The sequence below is a fragment of the Mus caroli genome, chromosome 7 (assembly GCF_900094665.2).
Source record: "Mus caroli chromosome 7, CAROLI_EIJ_v1.1, whole genome shotgun sequence".
Lineage (NCBI taxonomy): Eukaryota > Metazoa > Chordata > Mammalia > Rodentia > Muridae > Mus > Mus caroli.
The window spans coordinates 109,082,860-109,091,341 of NC_034576.1; the positions used below are offsets into that span (position 1 = coordinate 109,082,860).

An 8,482-nucleotide genomic window follows, 5' to 3' on the forward strand; every position below is an offset into this window, starting at 1 on the left:
GATTCTCGGAGAACTGGGAATAGTTCTACCTCAAAACCCTGGTATACCACTCCTGGGCATATACCCAAAAGATGCTCTACCATCCCACAGGAACACTTGCTCAACTATGTTCATGGAAACTTTATTGGCAATAGCCAGAAACATGAAACAACTCAGATGTTTCTCCACTATAGAATGGATAAAGAAAACATGGTACGTCTACACTGAAGTAGAAGTTTCAGGTGGTATCATGTGATGCAAGTTCATGTGGTGTGTTGCTGTGACAGTCTCAGGTGGTGTTTTCCTAAGGCATGACCCATGAGAGGACATGTAGTGTTTGGAGAGAGTATGAATTGGACTCAATGGACAGGGAACTCAGGCTTTTATAGCTAGCTTTGCAATGCTTCATTGGTCTCAGGTCTTTGTCTTCGCTGATGTTTGCTTTTTTGAGAGAGGCATAGCAGAGAACTTCTTCTGGATACCTAGTTGGTCCTTGTCTCTCCTGCTGACTCCTGCCAATTTGGCAAAGGCCTGAAAGTTTCTGCTGAATTGTACTATTGCTGCTAATTTGTGTTTGTTATTCTGACACTGAATTGGACTGCTGGTATCCTGACAAATAGAATTTGGAATCACCCCCAAAACTACTTCTAAACAGGTTCATATCCCCTTGATTATTTACCATCTTTTCTTCCCTACTTATGGAAGGGTAATTGAAACATTTGAGAACCCTTATTAAAAGTGGGTTTTAGAAATTACAAGTCTACATTACACAATGGAATACTATCCAGGTATTGAAAACAATCACATCATAAATGTTGCAGGCAAATGGATGGAACTTGAGAATATCATTCAGAGTGAGGTAACCCAGACCCAAAAGGATATACATGGTATGTAGTCTCTTATAAGTGACTATTAGCCATAAAATAGAATACACACATGCTACACTGCAAAGACCCAAATACACTAAACAAGAAGGAAGGCCCAAGTTAGAATGCTGGAATGTCACTGGCCCAACTTGAAACCCATACCATGGGCAAGCACCAATTTCTGACACTATTAATGATACTCTGGTATGCTTGCAGACAGAACACTAGCATGGCTGCCCTCTGAGAGCCTCCTTGGAGCAGCTGTCTGAGACAGATGCAGAGACCCACAGTCAAACAGTGGATGGAACTTGGAAAGGCTTTTGGAAGTATTGGGATCAGGATTGCAGACCCCAAAGGAAATGAGACTCTACAGGAAGACCAGGTCAACTAACCTGGACCTTGGGGCTCTCAGAGACTGAACCACCAACAAAAAAGAATGCATTGGCTGGACCTAGTGCCACAACCACATATTTGTAGCAGATGTACAAGCTTGGTCTTCATATGGATCCTGAACAACTAGAGTGGGGTCTATATCAAAATCCATTGCCTGTATATGGGGTATGTTCTTCTAACTGGGCTGTTTTTTTCTGGCCTCTGTGGGAGAAGAAGTGCCTAGTCCCACAGAAGAGAAGGGTAGAAGTGATGGGGGGAAGGATTGTGGGTGACTGGTGGCAGAAGAGGGGCAATGAGTAAGATGTAAAGTGAATAAATAAAAATTTTAAAAAATTAAAAATAAAGAATACTAATGGAACTCATATCTGGTGTTATCATTTTTGTAAATTTTATATATTTAAAATAGAAAATTTTTTGAATTTTTAGAATTAGTTCTGCCCACTTAGTTACTGAATATGATTCTGAGTTCACCATTATTCCCTGTATATTACATCATCTAGAAATTGCTTTTCTTCATCTGAAAGTATTTTTAGGAGTCATTGGAGATCAGCTCTGCATGTTTCAGTTTGTTTTGTTAATTGATGACAGTTCTTCTGTGTAGGCCTGGGTACTAGAGTTCTTCCATGGAGATCTCTGTCCAGGCCGGGTGGGAAGGCTCCAATGAGGGGAAGTGGATGCTGGCAGGGAGATGAAGTCTCTGCCACTATCTAGTGAGTGATGTGGTGGGACCCCAGGTGGCTCCTTGGTAGAGAAGTTCTCTTCCCAAGTGTTACATACAGCTCTTGGAACAAAAGGCTCAGACAAAGGAATAGTTCTCACATACCTTTAATTCACTGAATGGCTTTATATACAGTTTTGGGGGTAAGTTAGGGTTTGACAGCAGGCACCTCTCACTGGCTTGGACTGAGAGTTTTGGGGAAACCTTATTTGCATGTGGGAAGGCTTGGTGTTATTCCTAAATGGCTGATAGCCATGCCTCTCCTGTGGGAGTTGTGGGGGCAATAACAAGAGCCAGGTTCCAGAAGACATGAGAGAACTCCTAAGTGAATTATCACTACCGGGTTCAAGATCTAGCCTCGAATGATCAAAGTAACCAAGCCTGGTTTCCAGGCTGTTTGTGCATAGCCTGTTGCCCCACACTTCTGTGCACAGAAGATCTAGGTATAGAGTTTTATTTCCTAAACACTTTGACACACATCCCTTTCTTCTTTTATTACTGCTATTGATAGACTATTGGTATCTAAATATATTTATATTATGGATAACTGATGTAAACAGAAGAAAATGAACTATCTTAGTAAATATTAAACTTCTAAATTTGTGTGGATCTCATTTAATTTCCTACTTAATATTTGGAAAGCTGATATGTCTTTCTTCAACCATCACTGATGGTAGACAGCTGTAGAAATAAGATAATCACACAGAAAAGCTGTACTGGATCAACAGAGTCAAGGAAAGGCAGATAGCATATCTATATACTTCACATATAACAGCCATATAGATTTAGAAAAGTCTGATTATAGAGGAACAGAAATAAAGAAAGNAANTCTCCACAAAGGTTGGCATACTTATTCTCTTCCTTGGGTCAGAATCTGACCATATTAGAAAGATCTTTGCAGGACTGTTTAGTTAAATATTCAAAAAATGGGGTCACTAAATAACAGCAGGAGATTTTGGACACATTAGCAGTGTCAGGTATGGCTTCTTTCTCATAGAANGCACCTTAAATCCAATTTTTATAAAGACAATTGGTTTCTCCCATAACATTTTTACCACCAAATATGTATGTCACAGGTTTCACAGATGGTAATATGGTGTCATTGGTGATGACCAACTCATAGTACTTNCCAGTAACATGGACACTAGTCAGTAGGGGTGAAGCTTCTAGTTGGGAATGAGATTTTTCCATATTCAATGTTTTTTTTATTTTCTGTGTTACTGTTTGTTTTGATTTGTGTTTTTGGTTTGTTACTGTTTTGTTTTGCAGAAGTGATTTGGAGAGAGCAAGAAAATGAATCATGAAATTTGGTGGGTAGTGGGGAAGAAAAGAATTGGAAAGAGTTGTGCGAAGAGAATGAAAAATGTCAAAACTGAAAAAAAATGGCTTTTTAAAAAATTTAAAATGNATTTCAAATATTTCTGGGGAAAACAGGTAGTAAATTCCTATAATCTCAGCACTTTTGAGCCTAAGGGAGTTGGATCCTATATTTCAGAAATGAATTAACCTATGGTCTTAAATCTCATTAAGTGGCAGAAGACATCAGGAAAAATAAGCCAAGAAAAACCCAAGAGGATACCCTAATTTGTTATTTCTTAGACCAGCATCTCTAAACTGGAAATAAGTCCTGTGAAGCTATACACAAAGAAAAGGAGAGAAGTCATGAGATCAGAAGACAAAGTAGCCTGTTCCTAGAGAAGGTCCTGGGTTCCTACTGATTCCACGGACATTCAAGTAAGTCAGCACAGGGCTTGGACAGCTGTTCTAATTTGTATTTATTCCATGCATCTTTTACCTCTCCCTCTATTTGGAAGCAGTGGTAAAGAAAACTGAATATTCGGACCAAAGAGCTGCCTGGAAAATGACAAAAAGCTAGTGGGGCCCCCTTTATATCACAAGCAAAGGGGAAGCATTTTCTACTACTTCCTTTCATATCTGAAAATGGGAAAACCATCATCTTACTTTATAGGAAACGAGTTGAAAACACATAAGCTGCCTGGATGCAATCACTTCCCTCTCAGAGCACACTTGCAGATGAGAGGAAGGAATATAACAGTCCTGACAGCTGATATTACCTAGACCCCTGACACACTGAAGCAACTTTAAAAAAAAAAAAAAACTGCTGTCAAGGACACTACATCTTACCTCAACTGTAGTGAGGCATCTTCAGTTGTTAAGCAGTCCAAAGTAAGCTGAGTTGGTCAGGCAGCTAGGTTTTTTAGAACCTGAAGTAAGGATATGTCTCTCTATTAATAGATACATTGAGCCAATACACAAAATAGAGTTAAATGCAACTGCTAACATCAGAAGTTACGGAACCAGATTTCTTGGTCTCCTTTCCCATTTTCTCTATTTTTATTTATTTATTTTTTTAATATTAGCAAGGATAAAAGGCTTTGAGAGCCTGAGGAGTAGAGATGGTGAGTCTAATAAATCATGGACATGTATGAAATTGTTGAAAGAACAAAATTTACTAAAAAAAAAAAAGTATCATTTAATCCTAAAACATGAAAGACTGACTCAGCTAGAATTGATAGAGATTCTGTGTTATAATCTAGACCAGGGTGCTTTCTCTCTTGGAAAAATCTTAACATAGGCGTTTAGATTTTGTAAATGTTGCTGATTTTGGATAATGATGAAACTTCCCGAAAAGCCATCCAATGCAAAAAGATATTTGTTTAATATTTTCAAACCAATTAACTTTTAAGTTACTAATGGCCCACAGGGAGGGAATCTAATGAATGCTAAAGGACATAAGTCATGCTGAATGATATGTAGAAGCCCAGTTATAAATAGATGATCATTCCTCAAGCCCCATATACATAATTAAAAACATAGAAGCTTCTAAATTGAAATGTAAAAAAATTCATAACAGTATTTCTTGAAATAATTTTAGAGTTTCATATTCAAAGAATTTCTATTCAGCAACTAACTAAAATATTTAAAACCATTTTTAAACATTATACTAAACTGACACATGTTAGGATATTTCTTTGATCTTAAGAAAGACCTTAAACTTTCTGGAAAGATGTAGGATTAGTATTCTGGGTAGGACATTGTGAGGTGACTTTTTTTTTTTTTTTTTTTGAGACAGGGTTTCTCTGTGTAGCCCTGACTGTCTTGGGACTTACTCTGTAGACCAGGCTGGCCTCAAACTCAGAAATCCACCTGCCTCTGCCTCTGCCTCCCAACTGCTGGGATTAAAGGCATGTGCCATCACTGCCTGGCTGTGAGGTGACTTCTTAATGTTTATATTACCTATTTGCTGCACATAGATGGATCTTTGTAATGATGCAAAAAGGAAGATATAAAGATGAGGGCAGAGAGACAGGGGGACAGACAGGCAGACAGAGAGTGAGAGGGGCTGTAAATCAAGAAGTAAAACTTTTTGGAAAAATCCCATGTTGTTAGAGTCATCCAGGGTAGCACAAAGTGTTATTGGATATGACAATTAGCAAACTGTGTTCATATTAACAAAATTTCACTAACCATTTGTTTAAAAGGCAAATAAAGATCACACAGAATGGAAGTCTGTAACTCCACCTTGAGAAGTGGCTTCATCTTGATGGGTATTTTGGATGACAGTGGCTTTCCAGAACTGCTCTGTGCTACTATCACAACCCTGTACTTTTTAGCTTTGACAAGCAATGGACTGCTGCTGCTGGTCATCAACATGGATGTCCGGCTCCACGTGCCCATGTACCTTCTGCTCTGGCAGCTCTCTCTCATGGACCTACTCCTCACATCAGTCATCACTCCAAAGGCCATACTAGATTTTCTTCTCAAAGACAACACTATCTCATTTGGGGGATGTGCCCTTCAGATGTTCCTGGCTTTGACACTTGGTACTGCAGAGGACCTCCCTCTGTCATTTATGGCCTATGACATGTATGTGGCCATTTGTCATCCTCTGAACTACACAATTCTAATGAGTCAGAAAGTCTGCTGTCTCATGATAGGCACTTCATGGAGTCTTGCATCTCTCAGTGCTCTAGGATATAGCATGTATACCATGGAATATCCTTTCTACAAGTCCAGACAGATCAGACATCTCTTCTGTGATATTCCTCCCTTGCTAAAGCTGGCCTGTGCAGACACCTCCACATATGAACTCATGGTTTATCTGATGGGTGTGACCTTGCTCTTTCCAGCTCTTGTTGCGATCCTGGCCTCCTACTCACTAATTCTTTTCACTGTGCTCCACATGCCCTCTAATGAGGGCAGGAAGAAAGTCCTTGTCACCTGCTCTTCCCGTCTGACTGTTGTTGGGATGTGGTATGGGGGATGCTATCATCATGTATGTCCTGCCTAGTCCTTTCCACAGCCCCAAACAAGACAATATCAGCTCAGTTTTTTATACAATTTTCACTCCAGCTTTGAATCCCCTCATCTACAGCTTAAGGAATAAGAAGGTCACTGGAGCTTTGAGGAGAGTCCTCAGGAAAAAGTTGTCAGTACAGTCTACATTCTAGAAAGTTCTAATAGCTGTCTTTCAACCTTTGGTTCTCCAAAAAATAAAAAATTTCTACTATGAATGAAATGCTACTGGCAAAACCAAGAGAGGTAAAGTGTGGTCTTTTGACAGATAGCTATGAAATACAACAAATTTTTAAAGTACTCTTTGGATATTATGAGGTATTTTATAAAATCAAGTCCACCCTGTTTAAAATTATTTTCTATGGCTTTAAAAGTTATACATCATTTTCAAATATAGTGCTTGTGTTAGACTTTCAAATTGGCCTTACCTTACCACCTGATCATGATCCCTAGATTTTAAGTCATCATTGGACCAATAACCAGAAAACACAGTTTCAAGCAGATAGCTTTCATATTAATTGGAAAATATTCTTAAGATTTGCTTAAATGCTAAACTAGCTACTCTTGGCCAAAAATGTAATATTACAGTGACTATTTTGCTTAAGAAGTTTGCATTGTGTTCATTCTTTCTCTCTTCCAAAGCATCTGCATTCATAGATATTTCTTTGATTTAACAAAAGACCTTAAATTCTCCTCTCCTCTCCTCTTCCCATCCTCTCTTTTATGCAATTTTCTTTTCTTTCTTCTTTCTTTCCTTTTTTATTTCTTTCTCATTTTTTTTTCAGTAATGGGAACTGCACATTTATCATTCTAGCCTGTGAATAATCAAAGCAGATAGTATTTGTCTGTCTCTACTAACATATTAAAATGTCTCAACAACCACAAAGGATCCATGTCTTTACTATTGTTCTAGACATAAACATTTTACAATCTGTACATGTGTCAAAATATCCTATGATATTCCATGTTCACATATTTTACAGCTTTTGTATTGAATTAAAACACTAGACAACACTGCCATCACTTAATGTTACTGAAAAGGAGCTTGCTCATATGACCAGTTGTTACACAAAGAATATATATATATATATATATGTATATATATATATAATGTTGACATCTCATTAGCTAACATTGTCTTCATTAGAGGACATTAGTACCTTAAGAGGTAGTTATAAGAACATGGCATAAGTGTCAATAATGAAGTCCTTTTAGGACATTCATAACTTTTTAATATTTATCATCAGAAGCTATGGTGTCTTCAGACTCTGGAGACAGGTATCGAGAGTACTAATAGGAAGATAAAAATCTAGATCTAAACTCCAACAAAGACTTTAATCCTTCAAAATTACTTCCCTTTTAGTATTCAGAAAATCTAAATTGAGAGATTGGAAGGGCAATGGAGCCCAAAAAATCTAGGGAATAGATGTCAGTTCTCATTAAAAGATAGATAAAGTATTTACCTTGTGTCATGAGAAGCCTAGCTACCAGACTACCTGTAGCTTCCTTTGGACCACTTGAAGGCAGGATGTTCCAATGTACATAGGAAGGTAAGACGTGGTTAATTTCAGCAGTATTTAACTAATTTGCCTGCTAAGTTGCTAAAATATTAGAAGTCTATCCATGTCAGTTGTCAGGGCTTTTCTATTCTATTCTTGAATCTACAGATGTGAACTGGAGTTGGAAAAGAGGAGAGTTAGACAACAGTCTTTGGGTAGCATCTTAAGGATCAAGAAGGTGCTTTCCTGGTGAGAATTGGTGGAAGCTGCATCTATTCTACAGGCCCAAGTCCACAGAACCTCTTGAGAAGATTTTGGTGTGCTTCTCTCTATAAAGTCATGACAAACTAAGCTAAACTACACAACGTAAGGTAGACCAATACATGTGTGTTATCAGCAAAGAATCTTTCACCATATGTCCTTTGATGTGCTTGCTTTATCAAAACATCTATTCACCTGTGTCTGCTTTAGGAAAACATTCCTTACAATTCTGCCTTAGTAAAACATCATTTCACCTGTTTCTACTTCAGTAAAAGATTCCTTCCTCTGTTTACCCCACAAAAAACCATCTGACTCAACTGACTTCCAAAGAACCCAGAAGTTTCCAGTTCATTTCCCCTTCTTTCATTTTCCTTTTCTTACTTTTTCATTTTGCTATCTCTAAACTATTAAAAGCTTTATTTTTTATGTTTTCAGAATAATTTTCATTG

At 37.9% G+C, this 8,482-nt stretch overlaps 1 pseudogene; it reads left to right on the forward strand.

Annotated features, from left to right (window-relative positions):
- Positions 1 to 5,479: 5,479 nt before the first annotated feature.
- LOC110298948 lies at positions 5,480 to 6,428 on the forward strand (annotated as a pseudogene).
- The last annotated feature ends 2,054 nt before the right edge of the window (positions 6,429 to 8,482 follow it).